Source organism: Canis lupus, chromosome 35, assembly GCF_003254725.2.
Source record: "Canis lupus dingo isolate Sandy chromosome 35, ASM325472v2, whole genome shotgun sequence".
Taxonomy (NCBI): Eukaryota; Metazoa; Chordata; class Mammalia; order Carnivora; family Canidae; genus Canis; species Canis lupus.
Window position 1 is genome coordinate 21,885,330 of NC_064277.1, and position 19,687 is coordinate 21,905,016.

The 19,687-nt window shown below is 39.9% G+C and overlaps 1 long non-coding RNA gene across 1 annotated transcript in view; it reads right to left on the minus strand.

The window, feature by feature from the left end:
- Positions 1–12,099, minus strand: part of LOC112657272 (uncharacterized) — a 71,596-nt gene extending 59,497 nt beyond the window's left edge. Inside the window, exons 1-2 of the long non-coding RNA XR_003134940.3 lie at positions 12,001–12,099; positions 7,348–7,458 (exon numbers count right to left, since the gene is read on the minus strand). This is a non-coding gene — a long non-coding RNA (uncharacterized LOC112657272). The remainder of the gene's footprint in view (positions 1–7,347; positions 7,459–12,000) is intronic.
- Between the last annotated feature and the right edge of the window lie 7,588 nt (positions 12,100–19,687).

Below are 19,687 nucleotides of genomic sequence, written 5' to 3' on the forward strand. Positions count from 1 at the left end.
CAAACCATTTAGAATTAAACTAAAATTCATTAAATATGTCCTATGGACATATATTTTAAAATCTCAGAAACTAAAGTCCTGACATACTTCATTAATTCCTTTTTAGATGGTGCACATTATTATTATGCATCTCTGTTGACATTTTTATTTATCTGAATATAAATACTGAGCTTACAGAATACTTCAGAGTATGCAAAGTTGTCTCTACCCCTCCTCAAGGTTGATCACCTTGTACAGGAGGCTAGAAAAACACAGCAGCCCATTAAATAGCACTTCATGATCCCCCAGACTAGACAGGAAAAGAAGGCGTGTGTAAGTGTGTGTGTGGGGGGGGGGGGAGTGTGTTTGCTTATGCATGCACACTGTCCACCCCTTCCACTGAGTAATAGCTTCCATATCAAACATTCTACATTGTTACATAGATTTCATTACCAGTTTCTTTTTTCTTTCTTTTCTTTCTTTCTTTCTTTCTTTCTTTCTTTCTTTCTTTCTTTCTTTCTTTCTTTCTCTCTCTCTCTCTCTCTCTCTCTCTCTCTCTCTCTTTTATTTACAGTCAACAAAACTAAAAGACAACCTACAGAATGGGAGAAGATATTTGCAAATGACATATCAGATAAAGGGCTAGTTTCCAAGTTCTATAAAGAAATTATTAAACTCAACACCAAAGAAACAAACAATCCAATCATGAAATGGGCAAAAGACATGAACAGAAATCTCACAGAGGAAGACATAAACATGGCCAACATGCACATGAGAAAATGCTCTGCATCACTTGCCATCAGGGAAATACAAATCAAAACCACAATGAGATACCACCTCACACCAGTGAGAATGGGGCAAATTAACAAGGCAGGAAACAACCAATGTTGGAGAGGATGCGGAGAAAAGGGAACCCTCTTACACTGTTGGTGGGAATGTGAACTGGTGCAGCCACTCTGGAAAACTGTGTGGAGGTTCCTCAAAGAGTTAAAAATAGACCTGCCCTACGACCCAGCAATTGCACTGCTGGGGATTTACCCCAAAGATACAGATGCAGTGAAACGCCGGGACACCTGCACCCCGATGTTTATAGCAGCAATGTCCACAATAGCCAAACTGTGGAAGGAGCCTCGGTGTCCAACGAAAGATGAATGTTTTTTTGTTTTCGTTTTTGTTTTTGTTTTTGTTTTTGTTTTTGTTTTGGTCAAACCAAATGTAACGAAAATTACATGGGAGGGAGATAAAATTAGAGGTGTGGTTTGGAGAGCCATTATCCTTTCATATATGTTGGGTCAGAGATTAAACTGCAATTTCAAGTTTAAGTAGAGTGGTATAAATGACATAACAGGACTTTAGTATGTTCAATGAAACACATAAAGGAAAATAGGATAATTGCTCAAACTGCTTGATTATCTTTTAAATGACAGAATAACAAAAAACAAAACAAAACAAAAATCTCATCGGGGAGATCAGGAGATCACCCCCTTAGAATAACCTAACAAAATTAACTCTGAGGAAAAAAATGTGCTGAATCCAAGTGGATGTGTTGAGTAATGGAAAAGTAGCATTAGAAACAGGTTGAGAGTAAATTCCTACCCTGCTAGCTCACCAGCATCTCTTCAATTTCTTTACTGATAAACTGAGGATAATTATACCTCCACGAGCTGTCCTCAGGTTGTTGTAAGGTTTAAATAAGATGATGCAAATAATGCCATTTTCACCGTCTGGATCATATAAACACATTCGGTAATGCTAATTGCCAAGACAGGGTCAAAGAAAAGAAAGAACAGAGAGGACAGGAAGATACTGGAAAAAGCCCAGAATTAAAATATCCCCATTTACAAGAGGGTGGAGTGTGAGCCACGCTCATCTCTGACATGCAAGGCAGCATAGTCCCTGCTGTTTAAAAATAAATGTAGGTCCAGACTCTATAAAATGCATTGGGAAATGCAAAAAGAAGTCCTAACCATAAAATGATTTTTTTTTCTTTAAAGTTAGGGGAAGGAGTGTGGACTGACAGTGGTAAAGACAGATATTTTTAAAGTCATCTTAAGGTTTAGCTGTAGTATTAGCATTCTTATTTGGTGGCAGATTCAGATAAGTAATTAATGATAGCACACATCTCTATCATTGGCATGGGGCATAAGAATATCCATTTTTCATGCTATAAACAGAAGTATGAAAGGCATCTAAACCATTCCACCTTAAATTACTAATTTCTGAGCTCAAGTCATCAAACTAAGATTTGAACAAAATCCTCACACACCTCAAGAAAGAGATTTCCATTTCAGAAGTGAATATCTACACAACCCAATTCCCTGGGAAGCTGCCTGCCCCTGAAATGTCTACAATTCATCTTTCACAACCACAAATTACTAGAAAAGTTGCCAGCTTATTCTCTGCAAGATTTCTGGAAGAGTTTGCTGGCCCGCTATGTCCTATCTTGAGGTTTGCAAAAGCGAAAGGACAGTTTGACAAAGCCGTGTCAGGGAAATATTATTCCACCAGCAAGCCAAAGGTCAGACTGCAGTTGAAGCAGCAGTTGGCCTGTCAAGGGTGAACACTCCCTGGTTTCATCTCGCAAGCAAGGAGAAAATCAATCCCTTAGGAATCTTCAAGTGCAAAAGTTTAAGTCAGGACAAAAAAAAAAAAAAAAAGTAAATTTGTTTTGCCTTTTTTTTTTTTTTTTTCCTGATTGGTCAGCAGACAGCTTTGTTTGTTTTGTTGACCACGTAACTTTTTTCTCCATGTCAGTAACATTAGACATTTCATGTTTTTTTAATGTGCCTTTTCTCTCTCCCTGGTCTCAAAATATGCCAAAAACAGGGAAACTAAATGTACGTTTGGACCCCAGGAAAATCACTAGCAATGACTACCCAGATGTTGATTCCAATGACTTCAAAATTGGAGAACAACCCAAGTGATTTGCCCATAATTGTTTGCATAAAGATAACTTTGTAGCTACCCACCTAATTTCCTTAAGATTCATGGGCCTGGATGCAGGTTCTCTGGAAAATATAGCCCTAAATGCAATGTAACACTTTGGGAGAATTACAATGAAAACAGCTTTCTTATCCTGAGACCAGGATAGTTGCTAGAATTTGACTGAACTTTCAGTTTGAATTCTAATGAAGAGCACTTTACCTTTTCCCATCATTTCATTAATAGCATTGTGTTTTGGCTTCCTTGTTTTTGTTGCTCTGTTGTTACCATGCTCTTCACCTGACTTCGCTAGTGGTCTGTTTGGTTTAGCCATGTTATGATACTGCTTAGGTTTCATGATCTGAATTATAAAAACAATACATTCCCATTGTGCAGAAAATAATCTAACCATACAGAAAAGTCAAACCCCCAATTGATAACTGGAAACCGAATGGAATTCTTAGGCCCTCCCTGAGAGACTCAGCCCCAAGCCAGTGCCAGGTTTTTTATTTCAGTGCGAGGAAGAATTCAAGGACCAATCAGAGGAGAAAATGTAGCAGCAGGAGCTTTATTGCAAAGTGAAAGTGCACACTCAAGGAGAGAGTGTGGGCGCATTCAGAAGGAGGATCTCAGGTGTGCCAGTGGATGTGGGGCTCTGACTCTTCTGGGTGGTTATAATTGGACACAGAATATTTGTGTCAAGTTCTAGGAATAGGCAGGGATTTCCAATAACTCTGCAAGATATTGCTCATGCTCTATGCTAGCTGCTATGTCCAGGCGCAGTCTGACTTTTGCCTTGAGAATACCCCATGTACAATCAAGATCTTTTGGGTGCCTCTAGCGCCCCCCCCAGTGGAGGGGCCGTTTCCAGTCGCTTGCAAAATAACTGGGTCTTGGTGCTCATGTGTTTCATGGGCTTGAGCAGCAACCGGATGCTTATGGCCATAAGACTCCGCAGGACCATGACAGGGTTTACTCAGTTGTCAGGATCAGTTCCCCATCTTTTGTTTCTCCTACAGTGCCCCAACATTTCCCTTTTCTACCTGCCTCACAAACAGCAAATCTTAGCTATGCTGACTTGAATCCTTTTCACCCCTACTAGCAATACCTCCATCTTGCCCAGGGACTGCGGCATAGCTTCCTGCCCTCTCCCTGCCTTCTCAGATGTGAGCTTTCTGTTTCTCAGGCCATAGCCATCAAAGCCAGGTCAGACTATGCTCCTTTGATGCTTGCAACATTCTGGTGGCTTCCCCTGCCTTGAGATGGACTCTGAAGTTCTTCTTTTTGCCAACCAATCCCCATGTAAACAGCTGTCTCCTTTCTTGCCTTCCTCCCTTCACACTCACTACTCCTCGAGTTCCCAGACACCCTCCTGGCCAGAATCTGCCCTGGCTGACACCTTACCTGGGAGACTTTCCCCAGATACTTGCTTGTCCTCCTCTGCATTCAGATCCCTGCTTGGAGGCCAGCTTATCTAAAATAGCAGTCCCTGTCCCTCCAGATTCTCTTATCATCTGTAATGTTTTCCTAATAGTATTCATTACAGATACTGTATTTTCTTTGCCTCCTTCCTAGAAGATGAATTCTACAAGGGCTAGGACTTGTTTACAGTTATATTCTCAGCACTGGACTCGACAGCACCTGACATGAGCAGGCATTAAATATTTACTGAATGAAACTGACTCCCCCGAAGTGACCACTATCAATATTGTGGTGTAGGGGCACCTGGGTGGCTCAGTGGGTAAAGCATCTGCCTTCAGCTCAGGTCATGACCTCAGGGTCCTGGGATCAAGCCCCACATCAAGGTCCCTGCTCAGCAGAGAGATAGCTATGAATCTAGTTAATCAGTGTATCAAAACTATTTGTCCCATAAATCCCTGGAAGTTGGAAATAGTTCTTTTCTGCCATTATACCCCAAAGGACAAATGTCAGGTACTTGAATGAAACTCTATGGGCAGCAACTTTCCCATTTCTAATTAAATAGCGCTGTGGTGAAGATTGATCTAATTGACTCTTCCATTTTGAATCTTTAGGGTGCTTGGAGTTCTCTGCTCCTATCCTACAAACCCTGATGTTGGGTCGTAAGCCCTCCATCTTGTATCCTTGCTACTTGGGTCTGCTTCCTGCTTTGTTTCTGTTGCCCCTGTTTGCTGTGGAACTGGGTTCTACTCTCCTTCTCCTCTTTCATGTTAAGTGGATTCCACTGCTACATGCAGCAGCATGGCACTGATTGCCTCACTGGTTCTAGGTTTGCTCAGTATTTCCCCAGACTGGATCCCTTTGATTGTGGATATCTATACACAACTGAACCTCCAGCTGCATGTACCCTAAGCACATGGAACTTGTCTATCTTATTTATGGCTCTATCTGCTTTGCATCTCTGCATTCGGAGATGCTAAACAGGTAGTTTTAAATGAGTAAATAAAGAAGTGAGTGGACTAAAGTAAATCTGCCGTATTTCTGTTTGAATTTTGCTTCTGTTTTCAACCTGCTCCTAAGGGAAAGAAGCACCCATCCTGCATTTCACTAGGCATCTGTTAGCTTTTGGCTGATTTTCCTTCCTCATTTCACTTCTACTTTTGTTTCCTCTGTTCAGATAGACAGCTTCAACCTGAGAGGTCCTCTAACTCCTTTAAATGCTGTTGCTCTGTCAATAAGACTGGAAATAATTAGGAAGTATAGCACCTGTTGCTACTGGTGATGTCAGGAAGTGGGTGTTTGCTTGCATTGCTGGTGGAAATGCATAGTGTTACAGCTCTGGAAAACAATCTGACAGCACCAATTAAAATACACAGACTCTCAAACCAGAGGTTCAACTGTGAGAATCTCTACCATAGGGAAAAAAAAAAAAAGAGGCAATTTCTATATAAAAGGCCATTTATTACTGGATTGCTTATAATAGTTTAGAAAACTGGAAATAGATGCAAATAAAGGACAAACGATTTAATAAACAATGTGTATCCTCATCATAATGCAACCGTGAATTCATGCAACAGCAGATTACTGAAGGGATTCTTGAATGAGAGAAGCAGACTGTAGAAAAGCTTGCATATGATGATATCACTATAAAATGAAACAATTACCAACTTTTCCATATATATATGCATATTCTTTGTAGAATTACATGAGTACAGGGGGGTGCCTGGGTGGCTCAGTCTGTTAAGTGTCTGCCTTTGGCTCAGGTCATGATTGTGGGGTCCTGGGATTGAGCCCCATATTGGGCTCCCTGCTCAGTGGAGAGTCTGCTTCTCCCTCTCTCTCTGTCCCTCTACCTGCATGTGTGCGCTTTCTCTCTGTCAAATAAGTAAAAAAAATCTTTTTAAAAAAAGAACACATGAGTACAGAGACAAATACAGATAAATCCTTATGAGATGTAAATATTGATGCATGTGTGCCCTGAGTATGGATAGAAGTGAGAAGAGTGGTATTGATGTTAGTGGAAGGGGAGAGAGAAAGATGGAAACCAAGTCTTCTCTCTTTCAAAAAAGACTACTTCTTAAAAAGCACATAAATTTTCACATTCATCCATTTCTATATAAATAATAGCAAGCACTCAGATGGTTCTTACTTTATGCCCAGTATTGTTTTACTGTCAAATAGACTAAATCATTTAATCTTCCACCAGCAATATGAGGTAGTTACTATCAGAAACCCCCTTTTCACAGACAATGAAACTGAGACACAGGGAAATTAAGGACAAGCTAAAGTCAAGTCACACAGCTGGAAAGTAATGGTTTGAATTTGAATCCAGACAATCTGGCTCCAGAGACCATATTCTTTTCTCTTTTTTTAAAGATTTATTTATTCATTTAAGAGAGAGAGAGAGAGAGAAAGTGTGAGCTTGAGTGCAGTGGGGAGAAGCAGAGGAGGAAAAAGAATATTTCAAGCAGACTCCACGCTGAGCATGGAGCCCTCGTGGGGCTCAATCCCACCGTGCCCAAGATCATGACTGGACTTGAAACCAAGAGTTAGTTGCTCAACGGACTATGCCACCCAAGTGCCCCCAGAAACCAAATTCTTCACCTGTATGCTATGATGCCTCACAAGGTATGTGCCATGTATAAAGAAAAGAAATAAAAAATAATTCTTAAAGATGCACACACAAAGTGGAAATTAAAATAATATTGCTTTTAATATGTAAATGATGAATCACTTAATTCTACTTCTGAAACTAATATTACACTATATGTAAACTAAAATTTAGATAAAAACTTGAAAAAAATAAAAAAAATAATTATATTGTTTCTAAGCTGCATTTCCCTAAACCTGACTGATCTTTTCCTTCATTTAGAACTGATTGCATTTTTTTAAGTTTTAGCTTTAAGTATATTTTACATGAGCTAATATTACTTTTTAGCTAATGTCTGGTGTTCTGAAGCATTAACTCCTCCTGGGTTGTATCAGTTAAACCCACAATGATCTTGGTCACCACAGTCATCAAAATACCTCAGTATCAAGGGTCTCATTTCAATAGGAGAGTGTAACTACTTGTTGTAGGTGCTTTTCCCATACAATCGATCCTCTTCTTCAGCGGAAGGTAGATTATCCAAAAGTTCTCTGGGCCAGAATGAAAGAAACCCACCGTGATTAGTGCGAGGAGTTTACAGTATGTTGCTCTCTATTTCATGAAAAGGGACCAAAGTGAAGGCAATAGCACTCCCCAAAATGGAAATTAGAACAAAATCTACATAAATGACCACCTGGAGAATGACTTGCTATAAGGGGTAAGCTTGCAGCGTGAGACCCGGATTCAAACCCAACTCCGGGTGGATCTAAGTTCTTCCCAGGGAGAAACTATATACCAAGAGGCAGTCTTCGAGTCCTCATTCAATCAGGTAACCTTCAGAGCTTTGACTTGATTTCTCCTGAACTCACATACCCAGTAGTTTCTTCTCAACCAGAGGAAATTACTGATCTGGCTCACTTGAGAGACCTGTCATCCACTTTAAATTCACTCCCTGATATTCTGGTTTCCAAATCCACTTTGGTGAGTTCCTTTGGCCTGAATTTGTGCTCCAAAGTCTAATCACCTCTCAGGGAGCTGCTCAGTGGAGATTCTGGGCTCATGGAGAGGAAGCTTCCCTCCTATGTCACCTCCCAGGCCTTGTCGCCATGCATCCAGGCTCCCTCCTACAATTTGACATCTATGAGCTGCAATGCCTCTCAGCCAAGAGCCTCTGACCACAGAACTGTCTGTCTGTAAAGATACATCTTGATCTTGACATGCATCAAAATGCATATTCAGGCTTTAGAAGCATGTGCCTGAGGTGATTCTAAATGATGGAATGGAAGAGGGACAAAATGAAAGATTCTTTCATTCTCAAATAGATTGGGCATGCATGTGAATGCCCAGAGGAGGCCTCTGATTGACAGAGAAGCTATATATTGGGACAGAGGTTAGAGGTAGACAGAGAAGTTTCAGAATTGTCAATGTAGTCATTGTCACTAACGCATTCAGCCAAAAGAGGCCACAAAGAGATGTGGGGAGAAGGAAGGAAGCCAAGGGGTCAAGGACAGACTCTTCTGAATGGAGAAGAAAGACTCGGGAAGAGGAAGAGAGATGAATAGAAAGAAGTAGCATCTGCAGTGAATGCCTTTGCTAAATACGAATGAGCGGATTAGCAGGGTAGCTGGAAGAATGGGTGGGTTGACATCAGGAGAAAATCAATGGCTCTTAATTAATACCACCCCAAAGAGTAAGGATGATGGGGGCAGAGAAATGGATGATTTACACCAAAGAAGGGGTCAATCCTGGTAAGAATAAATTATACCCTTTATAGATGGCCAGGCACACTGTGGCTTTTGTCTTATTTTTTTTTTTATTTTAATTTCTAACTATTGAGTTTATGAGTAGAGGAGCATATGAGCACAGAACAGGAGCCATTCACATCAAAACAACAGTCTGCCTTCGTAAATAAAGTAAGCTGCCATTACTAAAATAGGGAACAATGGCTAGGTGACCCTGACGCCCAAGAACCAAAGGTCAACTCACTGAAAGGCTCTTCACATCATACATGCTTACTATAGCCTGGCCCCGTTCCATCTGTCATGACTTCATTCTGCACACCAGGTTTTCTCCTGCCACGGGAAATAACAAATCTGAAAATCTCATTTTAGAAATCCATGGAAAAAAAAATATTAAAAATATAAATTTAAAGAAGAGAAAGGTTTAACTGACTTAAGAAGAAGATGCTCATAGGTGTTTAAATATACCCTTCACATATGCAATGGGAAGAACATTTATTAGCTCTTTATAAAAAAAAAAGCACAGTAGTGAGTGATATAAGAAATAGAAAAGGAAAAAGAAGTTTGAACACAAAGCCATTTGTTAGGCTCACAATTTAGGCCCTCTGAGAACATTGTGGAAATGGGTTGCTGAGGTCCTGTCTGACCAGTACTGGACAGAACAGAGCAGGGCGAAAAAAATATGATGTTGGCCTCCAAAATATCTGCTATTTTCCCCTTCTGATCATCAAACAAGGAAAAAGAAATGTTGAATATTGAACTCCCTAGAAAAGACACTCTAAGATAGAAAAGACACAATCTCGGTGTGTTTAGCCAGCTTTCAGTTGTCAGTTTTGATGCAAAGTGCTGAAGACATTTAGAAAGGCTAATATTTAAAATCACAGAGCTACCAAAAAACTGACTTAACAGAATTGTCCTAGCTCTTCAAGCTTAGAAACAAACTATTTAGATATGAAAATGAAAATCAGGATTAAATTGACTCAAATGGTAATTGATGACAAGGGAAATAAATGGTATTTATTTGGTGCCTTGTTAATGTATTATTTTATAGCTCTTCATTAGCAGGGAGCTAATCAGTCTTTTCTTCACTGCGGTAAGCAATCCAGAGAAGTGTTCTAATATTTCTATTAGCCTTTGGCAGCATAGTGTTGAGCAAAATCAAAAACAAAATTGATGTGTAGAAATGGGTTGTGAGATTTTTTTTTCAAAATTTTTATGGTTTGGATTTTGTTAATTTCTTTTTATCTCTATCCCCCCGGTTATTTGCTTCTTAGTTAATTCCCCACTTTGCTGAAGCCCCTGCTACCAATACTACCTCGTGATGGTTTCCAAACTTTAGGTACAGATTTTCAGGAAGAAATAACAAGAACTATATGAAAAGATCTCTATTTCAAGAGTTATACACTAGCACTCAACCAATAGAAATTATTATTAGAAATATTTACTGGGTACCCCTGTGTCGCTCAGTGGTTTAGTGCTGGCCTTTGGCCCAGGGCATGATCCTGGAGTCCCAGGATCGAGTCCCACATCAGGCTCCCTGCTTCTCCCTCTGCCTGTGTCTGTGCCTCTCTCTCTCTCTCTCTCTCTCTCTCTCTCTCTCTGTGTGTGTGTGTGTCTCATGAATAAATAAATAAAATCTTTTTTAAAAAGAAATATTTACTGAAAAAAAGGCTGTAAAAAAAAAAACTGTGTCTTTACCCATCCAGAGCAAACGATTATTATAGGAAAACCACAGTATAAATCACAAGATAAAAAGAGCAACCAGAATAAATGAATCATTAGTGACCTATGAAGATTCAGTATTTGTTTTAGGTTGGCTTCCTCAGACTTGAAAATAGGATGATGTGTCAGGGACTGTACATGTGGCCCTAGCTGAGGGGGGGGTGCCCACAAGATCCTGGGGCATGACAGGGAGTATGTGTTACCTGCTGGTACAGCTTACCTATCCCCCTTTGTTTGCTTATGCCCAGTCTTGAATTAGAGATATCAGTGTGAGGAGAGCTTAACATCTCCCATGTGAAGACAGATTGCTGCTGGGCCCATTTAATCTTATGATTTGGTAGATCTAGAGGTCCACATTGTGATTTTCCTAAATGGGCTTTTTGGAAACTCTACGTGTTTGGATATAAACTCCACATGTTTTTCTATTCTTCCCAGCAAAGATATCTCTAATGCAATGAGGTTTCCTGGGTTCTATTGCCCACACGGAAGGCTCTCTATACCACAGCTTGGGCCTGATACAGAACCTTATCCTACTCAAGGGTCCACACAAGTTGGGAACCTTCTGTGCCATTTGGTAAATTGGTTGGAGAAGTCACCTAAAGTTGAAAGGTCTTGAAGAGGCCTATCAAGCATTACCTTTCCTTCCTGGTGGTAACAGGTGTAATACACAGCTAATAAATATACTTATATCTGGCCAGCTGCAAATGGGCCAACTGTTTGAATGGTGGTAGTTGACTGTGATCTTCCAAGATCTTTTGGATTTTTGTAAAGACCAGAGTAGAGTATTAAATGTGAATGTAAGGGAAGCAACAACCTTCCAATCCCTTAGGTCAGTAAGTGTGGCAAAACTCTGTCAATGTGCAATGCAGTTTTATATTTACTACCTTGACTTGGGTAGGCATGAAAGGATGGTTTTAGAACTTCAGCTTGGCTTCCCCACTGTGGCAGCTCTAACCCCATAGACCAAGAAATCAACATGATGGTTCCCAAATATGAACATGCCTATTATAAATTTGGGTGCTGGGAACATAAACATGGGACAATGAACTTCCTGTGACCTGAACCGGAACTGGAACCAAGGACTCCACTCATTATCTAACCCCACTCAAAGTCTGCCATTTCTCAAAATGTTGAGGTATTTTCCTTTCCTCAGTGTATGGTTACTTGAGGATATGGCCACAGGTACCCTTAGGGGAAGATCTGGAGCAACCAGTGCTATATTTACAAACTGAGATTTTTATGGGGCTCTCTCCTCCTGGGAATCTTGTCTCTGCTTCAGTCTATGAACTCTGGGTTTAGAAGCTGGCTAAGTTACAGAAGGCAAGGGAGCTTGGCTTCTTACCAGATGGTTGCCCTCCATCTCCTGACCACCCTTTTAAAATTTCTTCTGTGTCTGCTGAACAATACTCAGGCTGGCTGACCATCTATTTTGCCCTCAGAAAGCCTATGTTCAACCAACATCTCTGTAGTTTTCTGCAGGTCAATTTCCCATGGCTGTCATTCCAACCTCATTGCTCTTTATGATAATTGTGCCCGCCTCACTTATAACAGTTAAATGTTGCCACCTGGGTTCTCACTGCAGGACCTTCCCATCTCCATTGCTATCAGGGAACCTTAGTTTTTGAACAATACCTCCTATTATATCAGCCCCTTGGACAGCCACCATTGGGCTTCTCAATGATGTTGATGCTTCTCTCAAGAAGCTCATTGCCTGTTGCTGTGGAAATGGAGTATATCATGGAGAATTCCATGGAACATAGTCAGCCAATGGGATTTCTGGTCTATATTGTGGTATGCACATTCTGGAATGCCTTCTACTGAGTGGCCTTTTGATTTTTTCTATTCCCTGCCATTGCAGTTCTGTACTTTCATTTTACTTCCTTAGGCCATCACTTTCCTAAAATGTCCCAAAGCCATTCTGGCAGCATGTTAGCACTGCCTCTGGGACTCCTATCTCAAGGGATAGTGCTCACTTTGACCAAGTATTCTCATATTAGAATCCCATATACTTTTTCCTAGCTCATATTGGTATGTGCTGCTTCCATCTTATAGTTCCTTCAGAGTATAGAACACAGCAGGTCAGCATTTCGTCAGACAGATAATGTTTCACTTAACCCTAGTTAATGGTCTGTTGTCCAGGAAGAGCTGTGTGGGCATATCCTGAGTGGGGCACACTTTGTCTTGAAGAGGAGATCTTTGCAATGTCGTAAAGCAAAGAAGGAGAGGGACTAGTCTTGAGTGAGAAGGAATGGACCACTTTTGCCAGCCCAGAGGATTCAGAAGGATCTAAAGATTCAGGAGTTTGAGTGCATTGACCCATATATCCTATCCCCAGTCTCCCTCAGATTGCTCTTCCTTCCATCAGGGCCCTCACCTTAGCACAGAAGTCTTTTTGGGACTTAGAATTCAACTTTCTCTAGGACACACTTTTACAACTGCATTCTAGATTTCCCTTCCTCTTTCTTCATAAGATGATAATTTTTTTTATATTTGCAAGGAAGTACTCTAGCTATTACTTTTTTGCTTTATTTCTTTTCTCATAGAAGTCAATTTTAGGGAGTGTCATACACACACACAGACATATACACACACACATCAGTGTGTATCACTCTTTGCTTTAAACTAACTAATCTCCCTCATCTTTGCTTCTCCACTGCATTGCTAGCCACCCATCACAGCCATCTGATCTTATCATTTCTATTTTTCTGGAACCTCTCAAATGCCTGGGGTACTTTACATGTTCATACATCCCTTCCACTGCTACCTCATTCCAGTTCCCCAGTTCCCCATGGGTGGAAATTCTTGTAATATGACACTACTTTCCAGGAGTTATCAGTATTTTGTTGACCTAGAGCAATGCAGTCCCTGGTGTAGGGGGGCTGGCAAATGATCCAGCTCCAAGATGTCTTTTAGAGTCTGTTTCTTAGGACCACCCCTAGCACTAAGTGCCTTACATTGGTTTCTTGAGAAACAAACACTAAAATGGAGATTTACGTTTAGATGGCTTACTAGGGTATGCTCTCAGAAACACTTGTAACAAAAAGAGGGAAGCTGGATTGCCCAGGGAGAGGAGTTGCACTTAGGTGTACTTATAACAGAGGCCTCAGGTGATCTCACAGGAAGCTCTGAAGTGGGGATGGTCCCACAGAGATGTTCCTAATAGAGACAAGGGGGCCCAGAATTATAGTCCTAAATTGACCAGTTATTGAATGTGGCCTGTGTCCTGAGTGAGGGTATAATATTAGGCAAAACTGCTTATTTTGGCTGAGGGAAATTCTTGGGGGTAGGAGTCAGCTATGAACTGTCAACAGGCACCATTCTTCAGCCACTGGGGAAATGATTACCTCATATCTCAAAAGTGGATCTTGGTAGCACAGCAGAGTATCCACTATGATATCAAAGCAACAGGAAACATCTAGCAATAAAGAAAACTGATGTAGGGAAAAACATTAGGGTTCAAAGCCCATGACCAAAAAAGAATTCTTGAGACATCTTTGGTGCAAAAAGGTGATTTTATTAAAGCACAAGGATAGGACCCATGGGTAGAAAGAGCTGCACTGGAATCATGAGGAGTGACGCATTATATACTTTCAAATTGGGAGGGAGTTAGGAAGAGCGTAAGCCTATAAGGAATCTGGAAGCAAGGTTACCAGGACCTTGAGGGTGCTAGCTTTTGTTGGGAAAAGGTCATTTATTACCATCTAATAAAACCTTAGTCATGAGACCCTTCAGGTGTATATCAATAGGCCATATGCTTGGGGGATGATTGCCAACACGTATCTTGCAGGGTAGAGATAAAAAAAGGAATTTTTATACATTAAAGTAGGCTTATAGGATCCTGGGGATTGGGCTAAGATTGCCTGTTGCCCTTAGAATATTATTAATATCGAAGCAGTTGAGTCCCTGGAGGAATGTCACTCTGCCTGTTTCAAGGACTTGTCAATGGTCTGTAGGTAGTAAGAAAATTTAATAATATTTCTTCTGCCTTTGTTTCCCACATCAAAAACCAGGTAATCTGCTCTGTGCCTCAGATGGCTGTAGCCCAAAATAACTTTCACACGCAAATCCTGGATGACATCCCTCTTAGCCAATCAATCAGGCAGAGCTGCCTTGACCTTCACCTTCTCAAAGAAGAAAAGTTGCCAATAACTTGCCAGAGCAGGGCGTATTTTCTTCTGTAGCAAAGTTCTTCCATAGTAATTGGAGTCAGAATGGGGTAAATTACCTCCCAACAATGTTCCTGAACATGTCTTTATACACTATGAGTAACTACCTGGTAGACTGCAGTCCCACTTAATTAACATCCATGCTTCCTCTGATCTGGGAGACAGAATGAATTCCAGGGGATTCTAGTAGACTTGTTAGACTTTAGCAAAGCCAAATGCTCCACATAATTAAATGTAGATTGGGAAGAATTCTGCCTGAAAATCAGAGCGAAACAGCATAACATATGGCCCGGGTGTCAAATTTAAAAGGATATTTGTAGAAAGAAGTGTGCCTATCTGGAGGCAATTGGCCATAAAGCTCATGAAAAGGAAATCTTGGAAGAGTTTCAAGGTTAAAACTCAGTGCTACAAAGATGACCCAGAGTATTAATGGTGGAATTTCCTTCTTCCTCTTCCATCACCTTTTATTCTTTGCAAATCTAAGTAAGCTTCATATGTCTGTTCTGTGAGTTTGAATTTTGGAATTTGGAATGAGTACTCCATAATGAAAGGGGAAGAGGAGCCAAGTTTTCGACTCAAGGTTGAGTATGTGCTTATTTGCAATGCAAAATAACTGATAATGGAAGACAGAGAAATGACGAGAAAAACAAAAGTATTCCGTTTAGATTTAATACAGGTATTTTTCACTCATACAAAAGTGTGCTTATCATGCTTCTTTGATTAAAACACACACAAACAAAACAAAAACTGTCAAGACTTCAAGAGAAAACTATACAGTACAAATGGGGTTTTCTTAGTCATTGCAAGTTAACCCTCTTGCACAATGTGAGGGGGCTTCTGTCTTCCCACTCACTCCAAAGCCTCTGAATCCCCTATTTCCATACTCCCTCTCAGAAGGTGGACTCAATTCTACATAGCACTTCTAAAGTAAAAATTGAGGCTACCAACTGGAATTTCTTCACCTTCGTGTAGTTAAACCTTTTTCCCACCTGCTTAATAAAGGGGAGTTCTTCCAACTACATAAGGCCAATTTTGCAGCCTGTGGTCCGCATCTCATCCTCTACAAAATCCTCAGATGCTTTGTGCTGGTGATTAAGCCCTTTCTTCCTGTGCTCTTGTTTTTTCTCTCTCTCCACCTGCTTCTATATTTTCATTTCACAAGACTCTGTAGCTCGCCTGCATATTGTCCACCACTGGGAGGCTCTTACATTTCAATGCTGTTGAATACTCTTTGAATTTACAGTAGGTTTTATTTTTCCCTGTTGACTAATCTCCACCTCTTTGACTTCTGCGCTAATTAAGCATCCTTGACCTTTCCCTTTTCCTCTGGCCACTCCTCACTACCCAACCTTTAGTGTTGGCATTCCTCCAGATCTGACCCTGGTCCCTTCCCCATTTGACTTTTCAGTAACCCCTTAAATGAGCTCATTGTCTCAGATAGCTACTGTGGCACAAAACATAATGAAATATCCATGACCTACATCTCCCCAATACCTCTGTGGCTCAGTTAGTCTCCAGCCAATTTGGACTGAACTTGACTTGGTTTGTCTTCAGGCTGCAGGTTAGGCCCAGATCTGCTCATGTCTTCTGTACTTCCCAGATCAGGAGCTCACCAAGGCTGGTGAACGGCTAGAACACGATATAGACAGCCCAGTTCCATAAGCACATTTCAAGCCACTGACTATATCATATTTGTTAACATGCCGTTGGCCAAAGCAAGTCACATGGCAAGCTCTAGGCCTGGAGAAAGGGAAGTAAATGTCTTTCATGGTAGCAGACAGGGGAGGAAGTAGGTGTTTTGTGAACAGTGATCTAATCTTCTATATTAGTCATATATTTATGGCTGGTGACTCTCAATATTTATATCATCAGCTCAGAATTTCCTAACTCTTGAGCTATACATACAGCTGTCTACTTGACATCTTCAGTTAGTTTTTCAGCTACTTCGACATTAACATATTCAAAATTCATCATCTTCCTTGTCAGATTTCATCTTCCTTCATGATTCTCTACCTCAATGAATAGCACCATCATTCACCAAATTGTATGATCCAGTCAACAGTCAACTAGGAGTATCTTTAACACCTTCTTTTCCTTAACTACCCCCAAGAAAATATAGTTAGTCAACAACTTACATCCATTTTAACCCTAAAATATCTTTTTTAAAATCTCCAGACACACATGGAAACTACCAACACCTTTTGTCTGCATTATAACAATAACTTCCTGACTATTTAACCCCACATGAACTTTGTCCCATTAAACTCAAATCAATAATTTACCCTTATATTTTTCTTTCTTTCTTTCTTTCTTTCTTTCTTTCTTTCTTTCTTTCTTTCTTTCTTCTTTCTTTCTTTCTTTCTTTCTTGAGAGAGAACACAAACATATGAATGGGGGGTGGTGTGCAGAAGGAGAGGGAGAGAGAGAATCTTAAGCAGACTCCCTGTCCAGCACAGAACCCAATGCAGGACTCAGTCTCAGAACCCTGATATCATGGCCTGAGCCAAAACCAAGAATCAAGTGCTTAACCCACTGAGTCATCAAGATAGTCCTACCCTGATATTTTTTCAAATGGGAATATTTTCCCTGCTCCTGCTCACTGACCACACACACACACACACACACATACACACACAAATCCCTTCAATAACTTCAACAGTCTTTTCTTGTGCCTCTTTGTATTATTTTGTGTTCCAGTCACACTAATCTTTCTTCTGTTTCTCAAAAATTTCATGTTTCTTAGTTTTTTACACATTTAGAGTCTGGAACTCCTGGGTGTTTTTTTCTATGCTATCTCCAGAAAATTAAAAAATAACTAACTAACTAACTAACTAACTAAATAAATAAATAAATAAATAAATATGTTTCCTTAGAACTTACAGGTTAAAATCAACATTATAAGCATAAGTATTTATGTCCATGATATTCTTAGAAGATGCAGTATTGCATAAGTTAAATGAAAGAGTAAATCACTAAGAGAATCAAAAGACAAACCATACACTGGGAGAAAAATATTTGTAAAACACTTAATAAAGGCCTGGTATCTATAATATAGAAAGAAGTCTTCAAACCCAACAGTAAGAAAATGAACAATCTAATTTAAAAATGGGCAAAATATCTGAACAGACACCTCACCAAGAGAGATGTATTATAGAAAATAAGCATATAAAAAGATGCTGTACATCATATGTCCTCAGGGGATTGCAAATTAAAACAAGCAATGAGATACTGCTACATACCCATTGGCCAAAATCGAAAACACTGACACCGCAAACACAGACAAAGATGAGTTATGATAAGAACTCCCCCATTTCATCGCTGTTAAAAATGCAAATGGCACAGCCACTTTGGAAGACAGTTTGGCAATTTTTTATGAAACTAGATTTTTTTTAATCACATAATCCAGCAATTTTGCTAGTTGGTATTTACTCAAATAAGCTGAAAACTTATGTCCACACAAAAACCTGCACACAAAAGTTTAGTGTGGATTTACTCATGATTGCCAAAAGTTGGAAAACTTCAATCAGTGAATGGATAAGCAAATTGTGGTACATCTGTGAAATGGAATATTATACAGTGATACAAACAAATAAGCAATCAAGCCACAGAAAGAAATGGAGGAAACATAAATACATATCGCTATGTGAAAGAAGCCAATCTAGAAAAGCTTTGTACTGTATGATTACAATTATATAACATCTTAACAAAGATAAAGCCATGCAGACAGTAAAAAAAAAAAAAAACAGTGGTCACTGGGGTTCTCAGGAATAGGAAGAGGAATAAAGCATAGGAGAGGTGAAGGGGGATTTTAGGGTGGTGAAATTATTCTGTATGATATTGTAATTGTAGATATTTGCCATTATACATTTGTCAAAAACCTACAAAATGTACAGCACTGAATAAACCGTTGTGTAAATTATGAACTTTAGTTAACAATAACTTATCAGTATTTACTCATCAGTTGCAATAAATGTACCATCTAGATATTAATTATAAGAGAAAGCATGGGTTGGGGTGGTAGTGAGAAGGTATACAGGACTTTCCATTCCTGGCTCAGTTTTTCTATAAACCTAAAATTTCTAAAAAAGTTTCCTATTAAAAAAGATGCAGGAAACACTCATATTTTTAGTCTGTTGTTAACATAGGATAAAACAAAGAAATTCTTTACCCCTTAGCACCAAGATCATTGTACGCCAAGTGGGCCTTGGGGCCCCTGGGTGGTTCAGTAGGTTAAGTGTCTGACTCTTGATTTCAGTATAGGTCTTGATTTCAGGGTAGTGAAATCAAGCCCCATATTGGGCTCTGCACTGGGCATGGAACCTGCTTGGGATTCTCTCTCTCCCTACTCCTGTGCCCCTCCCTTCCCCCAATCATAGGTGATCGTGTTCTCTCTCTCTCTCTCTCTCTCTCTCTCAAAAACAAAACAAAACAAAAACAGAAACAAACAGAAATAACCAAAAAACAAAACAAACAGAAAAAATCCCCCCAAAACAAAAACAAGTGAAATAAATACGGCCTCATAAATTAGTAGCATATTGAGCCAGGATCATGAATGATAGATGTGGAAGTAGTCTATAGAGAACAAGTAAAATTTAAAAATTGGTTAAAAATAAGTGTGATATAATCCTTATTCTCTACTCTTGGTAAATAAATTAATGACAGGATACTGAAAATATTGTCATTGATTTACTTCCCAGATGATTGTTTAGTGTCCTAGTAGCAGTCCTTAACCAATATTTTCTTGCTCCCATTGAATTCTTTCATAAGACGGTGAACAGATGCTTCCCAGCTGTTGCCCTATATCAGGAAGCAGCTTTAAAACTCTGTCTCCCAATGAAATAAATACAAACTGTAGGCTATAGAAGTTCCAGTTCTCACATCAGTGGTATGTACTGGGAATGCTATAATGGCTACCACCTGATACATGCAGAGGGAAAGCAAGTACGAAAAATGTTCCATGCACCTCATGCCTTGCTGAAAAATGATAGCTTTCCCCCAAGACATATGGAAACAACTGCTTTCCTGAATGTGTAATGTCTCAGGGTACAGATGAAGCCAGTCGGCTTGACAGGTAACAGCAAGAAGAGAAATATATGAACATTTCTCTTTGGGCCAAGAAGCAATAATGTGTCTTACTAGAGTTACTGCCTCTA